Genomic DNA, 14843 nt, shown 5'->3' on the forward strand with positions numbered 1-14843 from the left:
AAATCCTTATTCATATACACACACTGTTTGCAAGGGTATGTACCTGGATTCTGTGCCTTTCAGAGTAATTAAATCACTATTGTCAGTAAGTTAATTAAACCAGTGCAGGACGCACAAAGTAATATTGCCAGTGATGACATTATACCAACTCTCAGCTGCTTTTATAGAGGGCATGCTCAAGAAAAAGCAAGGTCCTCCTAGTTGTCAGAAAGCCCCAGAACAAAACCGTAACTAGGGGTTATCATTTGTGCTCTGTCTGCAGTTTCTTACGATTTAGACAGCAAAGAGTCCAGCACATGATTCTTGTTTTGATGCAACAAAAACTATGAATTTTATATCATGGCTGTCTCATTATTTGTGCTGATCTATTGTGAGTCAATATAAAGAGCACAACCATGATAAAACGTGCTTCAGGATAATTACCAGCTTGTGACTTTATGTCAGTTACATTAATTAACTGCACTGATCAGTGCTAGCTATAAAAAGCTCACATGTGCTCCTGTTTATACAGCGACCCATGATTTAAAAATGGAAGTTGTCCTTCCTGTTTTTAACCACACTGATCTGTCATGTGAGAGTTGTGCCACTCTTGCAGACAAAGCCAAGTGCAGCTAGGTTACTCATTGCCTCATGAGCTAAGAAAACATTGTCCTGGACTATCACTGTTGTCCCAAAGACCTCAGCTAAATCAATTTTTGGAGACCAAAGTTTATAGGGATTTTCTAAGGACAGTTTCCATAGCAGAGGCATGTCTGAAGGTAAATAAAGTCCTCTAAACACCTTTTTTTGTCTCCGGGACAGAACACAGAGCACAAAGGAAGATATTCACTAAAATGCAGCAAAGTAGCCAGTGAGATTCACAAAGTATGTTTAGGTAGTTGGGCACTTAACACCCACTGAAGCTAGTTGGACTTAGTCAGTTAGAGGCAGTTCCTGATGACATCTTCATTTGAGCACCCAAACACTGAGCCATACTAAATCAGCGGGCTCTCATGAAGGCACTGGCACTAACAATTAATATCAGCCTCCACCATGAGTCACAGGTACTAAAATGTATGTGGGAACACTTGTTGCAAAGGCAGAGACTGGCTCTGGAAACAATTCCACTTACATTTTGTATTGTAATTTCCTTCTAACTCATGGGATTCCTAAAAAATGTATGACTATACACTTATGACATGTTAAAAGCCTATACAAAAATTCTGAGTTTAAATGTTTCCCCATTACAAAGGCCAATCCCTATTCATGATAGACCCCCTCAGCAATGTCATTATTCCTCATCTACATATGAATATTTTAGAAACATTTTAGAAGAGTGAGCAAAAGAACAATATTTTTAAAAATCATCAGGAAAATCAAGATCGTCTGTCATTCTTGTCATCTTCATAAATATTCCCAGGTCATTTTTCAAAGAAACACTCTACTCTTTTAATGGTTTGTTATTTCAAAATAGGTTGTGTACTTTTTCGTGTATATAAATAAGGACAGCTTTTGTGGACCAAACCAAAGGTCCATCCTGCCTGTAAGAGTGGCCATAATCACAAGCTATGGAAGACGGGTATCTCTGACTCTTCCCTCTAGTACTCTCCTCACAGCCTCTAACCCTCTTTGGTTCACAGACTTCCTGATGCTGACATTGTTCCTGTGCATTAACCAGTCCTCAAAGGACTTCTCTTCCATGGATTTTTCCCTCAGCCCATGCATTATTTTGGCACCCTTTCACACCCTGACCCCTATCAAACTGATGAACCCGCACCACTATTCATGCCAAATCCAACCCCACTTTTGTTCTCTCCAGCACTCATATTGCAAGAGAACACAAATGAATGACCCTGCCTGATGCATTGCGTTCATGATTTGATAGAACCCTGAGGACAAACCACAACCGCCTGATATGTCAGAAGTGGCTGGCCTCCGCCAAGTCTTGCCACGTGCCGTGCTGTGCACAGGCCAGCTGAAGGTTTGTCATCGAGTGGCTACGTAGTGAGCTCAGTGGCAGGGTGGTTTTCTGCCTTCTTCACAAACATTAGCTTTCCAAAAGTCTATTATTTTCTAAGTAAGTGTCTTATTTAATTTGCATGTAGAACTGGTAAGAGCTACATAATAGCCATCAGCATAGATGTGAAAGAATTTCAAATGTTTTATTTCTGGAAGATTCAATGTGAGCTAATTTAGTGTGCTGGGCAATGAATCAACAAAATCATTTCAGTAGAAGAAAAACTGAATCCAGACCTTTGATGGGACTGAATCCACTGACATAGTAGCATGGTATGAGGAGAAAGGAGCTACCTCTAATTTTTTCCTGAGCAGTAACAGTGAGATCCTGTGGGGAAATACTAGGATAAGTCACCACAAGTTACAGTCAGAGATGCCTACTGAAAAGTGAAGCAGGGACAATTTGGACCCTTGGGATCTCTGTACAGAGGCAAGCATCATTCCCAGAGCAAAAGCCACACATTGCCATTGGGAATTAAGAGGCTGGCTCTTGTTTGGTTTTTTGTTTATTTATTCATCCTTACTGACTTTCTCTTTCAATGATTGTTAAAAAGAGAAGCAAAAACCCCAGCATCTACTGAGCCTAATGAACAATGTTCTTTTCTTCTACAAGGGGCGAGAGGGAGGTTAGCTTTTTACACACCAAAAAAATGACTAAAGTGATCTGCTTCACACAGCAATGTTCATGTGTGCTGGCAATGTGATTTTCAAAGCTCACTTCTAATGCCCCGTGTACACTGGAAAAGCTCCTGCTGCCAGGGCCTCTGTCTGCAGTCCCACACATTTTCTTCCCCTTCTGCTCCCACCCCTCTCTATTGACTTTAGGTAGTCTCCCTGGCTGAGACTCAGAGGCACAGGTACAGAGGCTCAGGGCTAGCTAAGCATTTTGTGGTCCCGTTGACTCCAAGGAGTTGGACAGGTGTCCTCAGCTAGGACTTACCATATGGGGATGGGGCTGAGAACCTCCCACCCCTGCAGGGCTGTATCCCAACACTCCTGACTATGGTATAGCAGTGTTCATGCTATGCATGCTGCAGCACAGGGATGGAAATTAATGTCCTTACAAAAGAGCTGTTACTGAAACATGGCATCACCCTGCATCTCCTGTTGGTCTTGGCTCTTTCCCTTTTTCAACTACCCTCTACCATATGGCTAAATCTTTACCTACCCTTTCCATGTTTTTTTTCCCTCTTCAGTTCATCTCTTCTTTCCTTAAGTTGCAATAAGCAATTCCTCTGTCACAGAGCTCTGATCTGCACATGTCTCTCCTCCAAGTCCAGCAAGTCTTTGACACTCTTTTGTGTTCACCTGGCCAGTGTGTTCTGTGTAACAGTCACGGCTTCACTGGGGGAAAGAAGCAGGAGACACTAGAATTCCTCAGTGCACTCAGGGAATGTCTGTGATCACTTGCCTTAGGCAACCCCTATGGGACAGCTGAATTCTTCACTCCAGGTCTGTATTCCAGAAAATTTACTCACTCTCTGTTTGCAGATCATGAAACCTTTCAAGACCCAGTCCTGAAAGCAGAAAGCAGAATGGTGCAGTTTTAAACAGTGTCCCTATGCCCTTTAAGCACGTTCACCCACCCATGATAAAAGTAGCTTCGAGCAGCAAAGCCATGCACCAGATTGGTTTGACTTCCTAAAGGAAGCTATAGTTGCTGATTAGGGTAATTAGAAAGTACCAATTCACCGCAAGACAAATACAGGTGAAGCCACACCAGCGACTACTTCTTGATTTTGCCGATGGGACAGAAACTGTGTTACCGCATAAGCCTCCATGCCCTTCAGGGGCAGTCTTAGGAAATCACAGAGATTGCCTCAGCTGTCCTGAACAGCCACCCTTCAGCAGAAGGAAGTAGGCCCAGCCAGTCTGACAACACAACAAACCCTGTTCTGCTATTAATGGACACAGACACTTGCCTTTCCTCTAATCCCCTTCCCTTGGGCTGCCAGGACTTGCTGCAGAGCACTGAAAAGAGGGTGATGGCAGCTGTCCCAGCTCCCTACTCAGGTCCACACAGGGCAGTACATCACAGATGCCAAGCAGCTGCGAGGGTTGTCCTGAGCTGGACAAGTCAGCTGCTAGCATCCTGTGACTTTCACATCCATCATCTCCTATCACCTGCTTGTAGTGCAGGCACGGGGGAGAGAGAGGGGAAGTAATTTGAGATGGAGGAGTTGGCTCAGAGAAAGCTCAGAAGACAGGGAGAAAAAGGCTGGCCCTAATCTGTAGACTTTCAAACCACCTTTTGGTGGGTGTAGCCCCATTTTTATTTTGGCCTTTGCACACAGTACATTGAACTCTGTTCCTTTTCCTGCTATGTAGAAGGTAGGTGGATAGCCCTGAGCCCTTGGAATTTTAAACTTTGCAACTCTTCCAAAATCACTTGCTGATGCTTAACTATTTTAAGAAAGCACTCGTTGCAACAGCACAAGTAGGTATGTGTATATGTACAAAAACAAGTTCCCTGCCTGTTTGTATGAACAGATGCTGTAGCTCTGTATGCCTGGAAGCCACAAAACTCTTCTTTTTGAGACTCCAGCCAGAGCATCACTCCAGCATATACTGCACCATGCACAAAAAATCCTCGAGTCCCAGAGACTAACCCTACTCTCAAATACACAGAAGAGTGTTCCTGTTTGACCAGGGCTGTTGCCTGTTGTAACTCCTTAATTCAAGAGTTCAACAATTCTGTCATCATAGAAGGAGTAGCCCCGTGCTCAAATCTGCGTCAGAATTTCAAAACAAATATTGAGCAATGTAAGAAATGACTCATTGATATTATTACAGGGTTTTTCACTGGTGCAGTTGGATGAAGTGAACAAAAATAGAAGCACCAGCTGGTTTTGAACAACTTTTTCAACCAATGACAATAGGACCATCTGCTGAGTCACCCCCGAAGCTGCCGTTGCAGCCACACCTCACAGTATTTCCCCAGCCACTAAGAAACAGTCCTCTCTGACCAGCCTCTTCCCCTCTCTGTTCTGGATTACCCAAGAAATTAATCAGGTGCTTACAACATTGTGACTGCAAAGCCTGAGAGTCATTTTTTCTTGGGAAAAAAAAGAGCAGAAAGCTGAAACCGGTAAATGAATTTAGCAAAGTAAGGACTCCCAGGTCCTTTGACACTTTTTTATTTCTCATTGCCAGAAGATATTCTAAGTAAGGCTGCCCAAACTGGCAAACACAGCAATCAGGTAGTCAAGGAAATGTCAGGTCTCCTCTTGACCTATTTTCAAACAAGCTCTTTCCACAGAGCTGATATCAGGTGATGCTCCCAATTAGTCTGCATATTAAATAAACATGGTGGACAGGCACTCAAAATGCCTACTTTCCATGCTGCTGCTCTGGCTTTAAATGTATTGCCTAACAGCCAAAGCATTCCTATTTACAAATGACTGCAAAAGCAATATGCCAGTGCACCTCACCAAAGCATCTATATACCTCTTTAAAGAGTGGGTCTGATTCTCCTTTCCATTACACCAGGTTTACACCTGTGTAGTTCTGCTGATTTCAATCAAGGCAATGTGAGGATTCTTCATTTGAACAAGAAAACCAGATCTGCAGGTTGGATGAACAGCACTAAAATCATGAGCCATTGCAGTCTTTTGTTACCTAGTAAGTCTTTGCTAGCAAAATACATTTTCTCATGCTGTAAAGAACAAAAGCTGAGCTCCATGTTAACTTGAGAAAAAGCATGGTAACTGCTGTCATCCCTCCCTGCCCCTCTATACTATGTACGCTGGCTGCAGGCACTCTGGGAGCATTGAAAGGAGGCAGTGCTGCTGGACAGGGTAAGGTAAAGACTTTGCGTCAGGGTGTGAGCAGGAAGGAAAGCTTAATGATGCATGCAGAGCTCCCTCCAAAACAGGTTATTGATTAGTAGTTGGGAAAGACTAAGATGCTCTACTACATGACATGAACATGAAGAGGGCTCTGCCGAAGTCAATAACCTTGGGGTGATTTAGATGAGCTGAAAAACAAGTCAGCTGAACTCAGCAAAACTATGTCATTTTGCAGGAGCTGAATATTCTGTGTGTACAGTTATATGTCACTCATTCCACTAAGCCTGGTCCTGCAGGACAGGACACCACAGGCAGACAGGGCTCAGGAACTAGATCTCCATCTCAATACAGCTGTGACTGAAAAGTCTACACTGTGAAAAGCCTGTTTTCTGTTCCCTCCTTTTTAAGTATTAAAGCTGAACATGGCTAATACTTCTGCGGTCATCTGATGCATCCTTTGGTTCTTGTGTCCTGTTCAGTATGACTTTTTTAGACTAGCAATTTTGATCTGGAAGCCTGATGCCATTTAATACGTGACTTTCATAAAGTCTGAAGAGCCCATATGTTTCTGGTTATATTCAGTAGATCTTCAGCTATCTGATTTAGGCACTCTCTCTGGTAAGATAAGGGAGGGATAGTTTGTAATGTGCCCAATGTGAGGGCACAGAAAACATCAGTTAAAAATCTGCCTGAAGCAAGCCTCCTCATAGCATTCTTAAAATACTTTCTGCTGTCACCGAGATAAAGCCCTTAGTTCTTAGGCAGAAGACAGTGCGCAGATTTTACACTGTAGTGTTACATATAAGAAATCCCCACCTACACACTAGATAGAAAAACAACCAAAAGTGGGGGAAACCGAGACCCTTGCAATTTATATCCTTCCCATCACAACAGTATCTCAACAATATGGTAAAGTATAACAAAATGGCATGTGGTGTTCAGGCACAGGCATGAGGGGTACACAGATATGTCCTAGAGACCTGTATAGGTCTGAATCCACCTTATCCTTCAGTTTCCAGTTGTCCCTCATCAGATGTGTGGGAAGGGCTGACGGTAAGAACAGTGATTGGCATTCCTGAGCCTGTAAAAAAGGATATTAAGAGTTTCACCTCACACTGTCCTCCTCCTTCCCTTTCAATAAAAGCAAGGAAATATGGAAATTATCAAGCTACACTACTTTGCAGCTTCAAATTTGTAAGAACCTGCCACTGGTACATAGAGTTAGGGTTCTGCTTTCCTTTCTCTCATATCAGCTTCCCGAGGAAAGTATTCCTCCTGTTAGTCAAAAAACTTTGTCTTTTTTTGTGTCATATGCTTAAATAAAATATTCTACCAATACACAAAACTGCTCCACCCACTGACTCAGATATCACAGACCAAAACTGTTATCGTTGTTCTCTACACAAAACCACTCCAACTGCTGACTCAGATATCACAAACCAAAACTGTATCTTTGTTATCTGATTGTGCAGCTCACCTGAGGAATACTGCATGACAATTCCAACTCACTGTGCCACAAATTCACAATACAAGCAAGGAAGCCTTTCTCACCCTCACAGAATGCTTATTTAATATCAAAGCACTTAATCTCTTCACTGTCATAGTCCCATTGCCAAAGCAATTGCACCAAATGGGACCTAAAACTATGCATTTTACCTAACTGCATTTAAAAAATGAAATTTACACAGGATGAAAAAGAAGCAGATCATAACCACTGTTTAGTGCAAAACAGTGCTGGATGAAGATCTATACACTTAGCTACTCTTTTAGGCCAGCACAGAAGAATAGCTAGGAACAAAAGGTATTCTTGTGGATTAGAAAGCACAGAACATTTCCCATTTTTCATGGTCAAGAGCCATCTGAAATGCCTTCTTGTGAATATAGCTCTGGAAAGAATACCTTTAGAAAGCTTTTGTTTCAAGAACAGGATCAGCTCAGTCAGTGAAATGGTTTTCAACTACTCTACAGGCTTTAGAGTTGCTACGTGGTTGTGAGGGTAAGAATCTGTTCACAGTTTCCTGAACAAGGAGACAGACTGTGATTCAGACTACTTGTACCCCTTGTATTGCTGGATATTTACAACCTTTCATCTTACAAAAGGTGGTCTCACTTGTGTGTTTTGAAACACAAGACTTCACATTTCTGGTTCATTTTTTTCTCATCAGACACATCTGCTGAGAGGTGAAGTAAAAATCATTTAAAGTAGAAACAGAAATATTTGATAAATACTGTCCATAGAAAGAAAACCACAGGAGCAAGTGAACTATTATACGATAAAGTTGCAACTTCTGAATATTAAGTATTGACTGGATATTAGCTACCAGAAATCCCAAAACCCTCTCAAAAACCTGTTTATTCAGGTTTGTCCACAAAAGCCCCCAGACATCAGGTTGGGGGTTTTAGTATAGCCAGTTCCCACACTTCGTGAATCCTGCTCAAAATCTAGAGTAAAGCCAGGGGCAGAAGACAGACCTTTGCAATCCAGGCTGAAATCTGTCTAGGTTAACTTTGCATACTGAGTTGCAAACAGTTATGTACTACATGACTGTTTTAGCTAAGAGAAACTCCATAGTCAGATTTGCAACCTGAGGTAAGAGGTAGGCACCACGAGCCAAGGCAGAGCTACAAACTGCTTCAGCACCTCAACCCCACATCTTCCTCCCTGTAAGTTCTGTACAGCAGTCAAGGTGAAAATTAATATGAAACTGTTCTCCAATTAATTCTTCAAAACCTGTGTTGAACAGCTGCAGAGATGTTAACTGATGTCCATGTTGCCATGGTAGGTAGAGCATGGGCAGACAGGAAGCAGAGTAAGAGGCTTTTCATTTGAACCTAGGAGATCTCACTCAGCAAATCCTTAGTTCGGGCTTTGTTTGGAGGTTTCACCATCTGTCAATGCAGTATGACTCTCAGATGGCAGTCTGAGGCAACTTCCCTTGGTAGACCCCCTCAGGACTTTCTCTGGACCTCAGAATGACTTCTAGTTTTAACAGCTGGAATCATTTAGCAATCTCAATTATTAAAAATGAGGATACAGATTTGTGTGTCTCTCTCAGCATGCAGCGAAATGAGCAAAAAAAAATTCTCAAGGAGTTGTACACGGTGTCTGTGATATGCAATGATCTCACAATCAAATCTGAATAAATCCAGTCTAAATGTAATGCTGCATGACATTGTATGCCTGCCAAAATAGACTTATTAATCATGGAACAGAAGAATTCTTGGCAGGGTTTCAAAGCTACTTCAGAAGTTTATTAGAACAAGGCATTAAGTCATGGAAGGGGGAAAATGTCAGAGACAACAACAGCACTACTCAGCTATGTTAATCATTCTTTTAGTATATTACATGGCAGACTGAAATGGCAAAGAGGATGGCTTAAAATGAACGTGCTACAGGATTTCTGGCAGAGAAGGTCTCGTTTTGTAGCTTGCTGAGCATATATTACAGTGGGTGTCACCTTTTTAGGCTTTATTTTTCCTTGAAAAAGGGAAAATCAAGTTATGGAGACACATTACAGAATGTTAAGGTTTACTTGGCATCAATAGTCTTTATTAATAGATTGAGAATAGCTACATTTTCTCCATATTTCTTTAGTATCTTCCATCCAAGGATCACAAAACAAATAATAAAATTAGTATATTGATATATATAATTACATTAATTGAAGTGTATCAGTATAATATCCTTTGTCTCCATCATGCTAACCTGGCACACTATTTGCCTATGCTTGTGGCACCAAGGAGTAACACCATTTTTATTGGCCTAAATCAGCTTCAGGAAGACATAAATCACAAGCAAACCTGCAAGAGGGGAAAGATTGCCCTCTTCCCATTCGGGTAGGACTCTGTGCTCTCTCTATCCTGTTCTCATGGACACAGAAGTACTCGGACCCCTGTGAAGGACAACTCCCTTCCAAAGACAGCATGGAAGCAGTGGGACACATTGGGACAGGGTTTGGAGGTCCCATTCATACCTGCTCACATCAGAATGGTCTGCTGAAAATTTGTAAAGTGTGTGTTGTCTACTACCTTCACTGGGCAGACAAGCAAAAACATGGCATGGAGTCTGCATGACCATGTATGTCAAAACATTGCCAATTACTATTTCAACAGAAGCATGCTGAGCCTCCAGGTAGTATCTGATACCCATTGGATACTCTTACCATACTTTGTCAGGGAAGCAGAAATTATCCCAACCACTGTATGAAATGGGTTGGCAATGTACTTGAACCCCCTTACTAGTATCGAGGCAAAATTCAGCCACAGGGGAAATTAACCTGCTGAAGGACCTTGAAAAAATAACAATTTCTTTTGAAACATCATTGCTTCAGCTCTTCAGTTGTAACAGCTCATGGAACTGATCTGCCTGTGAAATATTTTTTTTCTGTCTTTCTTCAAGCTTTTGTCCCAGATGAGCTCTCTAATCCAACCCACAGACAGTTTCCATCTTTACAACTGAAAGTGTATGTAACAATATTGAACAAAATCCATTCATAAAGGCACATTTGGGTTGGATAGTCATTTCACTTGTGACAACAAAGGGCAGAGTTAAGGTTTTTCAAATATACCAGGATAAGAATAAATGCAAGGGGTAAGAGACTCTAACAAAAGCATCACTTTTAAAAGAAATGCTCATCAAGTCACGGTTTGAATTTCCCTATGAAAACTACCTTTCATTAAATGATAGTTTCATCCTAATATCCAAGGACTATTTATGAACAGTTTTTGCTATGCAAATGCAGTCATGATCAACGGGCTAAAGAACTACATTAATTTTTCTATTGTTTACTTGGGGTCTCTAACAGGTGGTATAAAAAAATCAGTACAAAACTTGAAATGTAATCTGATTACAAACAACAATACAACTGCAGTTATAATCAGTTCCAGTCAACAACCTTTAAAATTGTTCTGCATGTCTTCTGAAAATGTGTACATGTTTTCCCAAGAGGCAACACTGAATATCCTCAAGGATTTCAAGGATACGACTCTCTGAAAACCTAGATTGTTTTTTAAGTTGAAAAAAAAGTGTAAAGTTATTGAGATTTTTAAGCTTCTTCTAAATAGTACACATAGGACAGAGAGGGAAAACACAGTCTCCAGATGATCTATTATTTATTTACTCTGCAGAAAAGAGAACTGTTAAAGGAAAAAGGTGAGGATCACAGTAGGAAAGCAATAAAGCAATGAATAGCACCTTAAAGAGGAAAAAAGCCACACAAACTGGCACTATAAATTGAGGGTTTGACCTCAATTACTGTCTATCTTACTGTTCAGAAACTGAATCTAATGTCATATGGCAGAGAAAATGGGTGCTTCTTATAGCTGGTAACCCAGAAAATGTAACAATGTAAATGAATTGTTTTTCTACTGTCTGGCATCCAGTGAAATCATCTACATCAGTTAAAAACGTCCTTGTGCCTTACACTTATTTTTTCTCATGATACCATCAAATAAAGAAGTCCTTCCAAGAAAAACCTCCCTTATGGTGCTTGACTTCTCAGACACAAACTTCTGAGAGAAGGTTAATATGGAACAAAGAAAGATGTACAACTATATCTTCTTTCTCCTCCATGAAGTAAGGTCTTTGTGTGGTACTGGACTGTGACAGTTATGATTATGGGACTTTTTCTTCCTCAAAGTTTTAAGAATATTTTAAGAAATATTTCAAACTCATAACAAAAATATGCAGCAAAGCAAAAAAAAAACCCAACACACCTAAGCAGAATGAAACAGGCTAATATTGGTAACAAAAGGCCATGCTTTGCCCAGAGCAATATGCTGTACAGTGGAGGTGCAGTGATGACAGTCACCAGCCACATTGCCCTTCCTGTTCTAGATGAATCATCTTTATCTTCCTTGTCTTTACTCATACTTTCGATACCAGCTCCTTCTGATCATAGCCTATTTATCGGGGTTGTTGGACAATGCATCTCCTTATTAACACTGTCAAGAAAAGTGATTATAATAGAAAGGGCCTCAAGGTCAAACAGAATGGCTGGTTTGGGTGCATACTGAAACTATTGCTTCTGCTATGTGTTGCCCTGTCCGGGCTCTCAGCAAACCCAGCCTCGAGTGTGTGGCCTTCTGGTAAGTGGCTGCTTGATAAAAATATGTTTAGTTCCATGTGGACTTCAGTTCTTACATCACTCTTTCCATCATTCTTCTAAGATTTGAAGGGCACAAATTATTAGCCTGCATTTAATTTATGCAAGCATTGTGTTGGCAACCAAATCCATCATGAGTTATTTAAGCATTTTACCTCAGGTTTCATTCTCAGCTTGGCTGAATATGGCAAGTGCAATTAAGTATGAATAAGCTGTCATGAAGACTGCAGAAAACGTACATCATGTGGGGATAGTTCATATAAGGAAGGCTCTTGTTTGGTATAGCTGACTCATAGATCCCTTAGGGAAAGAAGAAAACCCCAAATAAACTAAATGGGGGTGGGGGGTGGGGGGGGTGTGTGTTTAGACAAATGCTTAGCTGGTAAATTGATGTTCTGGCTGATGATCTGGTTGGGGGTCTGCTGCAGGCCATCCAACCAGAAACACAAAGCGGATGAGATCCTCTATAGACAGACAGGAATAGCCTCATGTTCACAAGCCCTGGTCTTCATGGGGGAATTCAATCACCCCTATATCTGTTGAAGGGACAACACAGCAGGGCACCAGCAATACCGGAGACTCCTGGAATGAGTTGATGATAACTTCCTTCTCCAGGTGATAGAGGAGCCAACAAGGAGAGATGCTATCCTGGATCTTGTTCTCACCAACAAGGAGCGGCTGCTGGGGAGTGTGAAGGTCAAGGGCAGCCTTGGCTGCAGTGACCATGAAATGGTGGAGTTCAAGATCCCTAGGTCAGTGAGGAGAACGCACAGGAAGCTCACTACCCTGGACTGCAGGAGAGCAGACTTTGGCCTCTTCAGGGATCTGCTTGGCAGAGTCCAATGGGATAAAACCCTGGAGGGAAGAGGGGCCCAAGAAAGCTGGTTAATATTCAAGGATCACCTCCTCCAAGCTCAGGAGCAACACATTTCAACAAAGAGGAAGTCAGGTAAAAAGTCAAGCACAAAAAGGAAGCCTACAGAGGATTGAAGCAAGGACAGCTAGCCTGGGAGGAATACAGAGAAACTGTCCGAGCAGTCAGGAATCATGTTAGGAAGGACAAAGCCCTGATGGAATTAAATCTGTCCAGGGACATCAAGGGCAACAAGAAAAGCTTCTATAGGGATGTCAGTGATAAAAGGAAGACTAGGGAAAATGTGGGCCCTCTCCATATGGAAACAGGGGACCTGGTTACCTGGGATATGGAGAAGGCTGAGGTACTCAATGGCTTTTTTGTCTCAGTCTTCACCAGCAAGTGCTCCAGTCACATCTCCCAAGTCGCAGAAGGCAAAGGTGGGGACTGGGAGAATGAAGAGCCACCCATTGTAGGAGAAGATCAGGTTCAAGACCATCTAAGGAACCTGAAGGTGCATAAGACCATAGGACCTGTTGAGATGCATCCGCAAGTCCTGAGGAAACTGGCAGATGAAGTGGTTAAACCACTATCCACCATATTTGAGAAGCTGTGGCAGTCTAGTGAAGTTCCCACTGGCTGGAAAAGGGGAAATATACATTCCATTTTTAAAAAGGAAAAAAAAGAAGACCAGGGAAACTACAGACCAGTCAGTCTCACCTCTGTGTCTGGCAAGATCATGGAGTGGATCCTCCTAAAAACTATGCTAGGGCACATGGAAAATAAGGAGGTGATTGGTGACAGCCAACATGGCTTCACTAAGGGCAAATCGTGCCTGACAAATTTGGTGGCATTCTACAACAGGGTTACAGTGTTGGTGGATAAGGGTAGGGCAAGTGATGTCATCTACCCGGACTTGTGCAGAGCTTTTGACACTGTCCTGCATGACATCCTTGTCTCTAAATTGGAGTGACATGGATTTGATGGATGGACCACTTGGTGGAGAAGAAATTGGCTGGGCGGTCACACTCAAAGAGTTGTGGTCAACAGCTTGATGTCCAAACAGAGAGCAGTGATGACTGGTGTTCCTCAAGGGTAGGTACTGGTATATGGACAGCAGGATTGAGTACACCCAATGACACCAAGATGTGTGGTGCGGTCAACACGCTGGAGGGAAGGGATGCCATGCAGAGAGACCTGGACAGGCCTGAGAGGTGGGCACATGTGAACCTCATGAAGTTCAAGAAGGCCAAGTGCAAAGTCCTGCACATGGGTCAAGGCAATCCTAAACACAAATACAGGCTGAACAATGAGTGGATTGAGAGTAGCCCTGCAGAGAAGCACTTGGAGGGATTAGTGGATGGAAAACTGCATATGAGCCAGCAATGTGCCGTCACTGCCCAGAAAACCAATTATATCCTGGGCTGTATCAAGAGAAGTGCAGCTAGCAGGTTGAAGGAGGTCATTCTATCCCTCTACTCTGCTCTCGTGAGATCCCACCTGGAGTACTGTGTCCAGCTCTGGGGCCCCCAATATAAGAATGATATAGACCTGTTTGAGCAGGTCCAGAGGAGGGCCATGAAGATGATCAGGGGCTGGAGCACCTCATTTAGGAAGACAACCTGAGAGCATTGGGGTTGTTCAGCCTGGAGAAGAAAAGGCTCTGGGGAGACCTTATAGCAGCCTTCCAGGACTTAAAGTGGGCCACAGGAAAGGGAGGGACTCTTTATCAGGGAGTGTAGCAATAGGACAAGGGGTAACAGTTTTAAACTGAAAGAGGCTAGATTTAGATTAGCTATAAAGAAGAAATTCTTCACTATGAGGGTGGTGAGGCACTGGAACATGTTGCCCAGAGAAGTTGTGGATGCCCCCTCCCTGGGAGTGTTCAAGGCCAGGTGAGATGGGGCTTTGAGCAACCTGATCTACTGGAAGATGTCCCTGCCCATGGCAGGGCAGGGTTGGAACTAGATGATCTTTAAGGTCCCTTCCAACCCACACCTTTCTGTGTTTCTGTGATTCTATGATTCTATGATTCTATGATTAGTTGTTATCATCCTTTGCCAGCCATAACCCGTGTTGGAAAAGGGATTACAGGAGCACTCC

The sequence above is a fragment of the Strix uralensis genome, chromosome Z, assembly GCF_047716275.1.
Source record: "Strix uralensis isolate ZFMK-TIS-50842 chromosome Z, bStrUra1, whole genome shotgun sequence".
Lineage (NCBI taxonomy): Eukaryota > Metazoa > Chordata > Aves > Strigiformes > Strigidae > Strix > Strix uralensis.